Consider the following 945-nt stretch of genomic DNA (forward strand, 5'->3'; position numbering starts at 1 on the left):
CTGATGAAGCTTTCGCGCTAGCTCACGTTTCTCAACACCTAAATATGATAAACTACCCATAGACCTTCGACTGAGGGCATCAGCTACCACATTCGCCTTTCCTGGATGATATAAAATGTCCACGTCGTAATCTTTCAGTAGCTCAAGCCATCGACGTTGTCGCAAATTTAACTCCTTTTGTCTAAAGATATATTGAAGGCTTTTATGATTTGTGAAGATGTTAACATGAACGCCATACAAATAGTTTCTCCAAATCTTTAGCGCATGCACAACTGCAGCCAACTCTAAATAGTGGGTTGGATAGTTCTTCTCATGCTTTCTCAACTGCCTTGAAGCATATGCGATAACCTTACCATGTTGCATTAGAACACATCCCAACCCAACACCAGAAGCATCACAATACACCGCATATCCTTCTGTACCGCTGGCAATGCAAGAACTGGTGCTGATGTCAACCTGTCCTTCAACTTTTGGAAACTATGCTCGCAAGCCTCAGCCCACTAGAACTTAGCTGCTTTTTGAGTCAGCTTCGTTAATGGGGCTGAAATTGAAGAAAACTCCTCTACAAACCTTCTGTAGTACCTAGCTAATCCTAAGAAACTACGAACCTCAGTTGGAGTCATCGGTCTGGGCCAAGTCTTTACGGCCTCAATCTTTTGTGTATCAATCGCAATGCCTGCATCTGATACAATATGGCCTAAGAAAGCTACAAAGTCTAACCAGAACTCACACTTAGAAAACATTGCATAAAGTTCTCGGTCTCGAGGAACCTGAAGAACTGCTCGCAGATGATTTTCATGCTCATCTTTTGAACGTGAATACACCAAAATATCATCAATAAATACAATCACAAACAAGTCTATATACGGCCTGAATATACCATTGATCAGGTCCATGAACACTGTTGAGGCATTAGTTAATCCAAAAGACATTACCAAGAACTCA

Source organism: Solanum tuberosum, unplaced genomic scaffold, assembly GCF_000226075.1.
Source record: "Solanum tuberosum cultivar DM 1-3 516 R44 unplaced genomic scaffold, SolTub_3.0 scf00066, whole genome shotgun sequence".
NCBI classification, from domain to species: domain Eukaryota; kingdom Viridiplantae; phylum Streptophyta; class Magnoliopsida; order Solanales; family Solanaceae; genus Solanum; species Solanum tuberosum.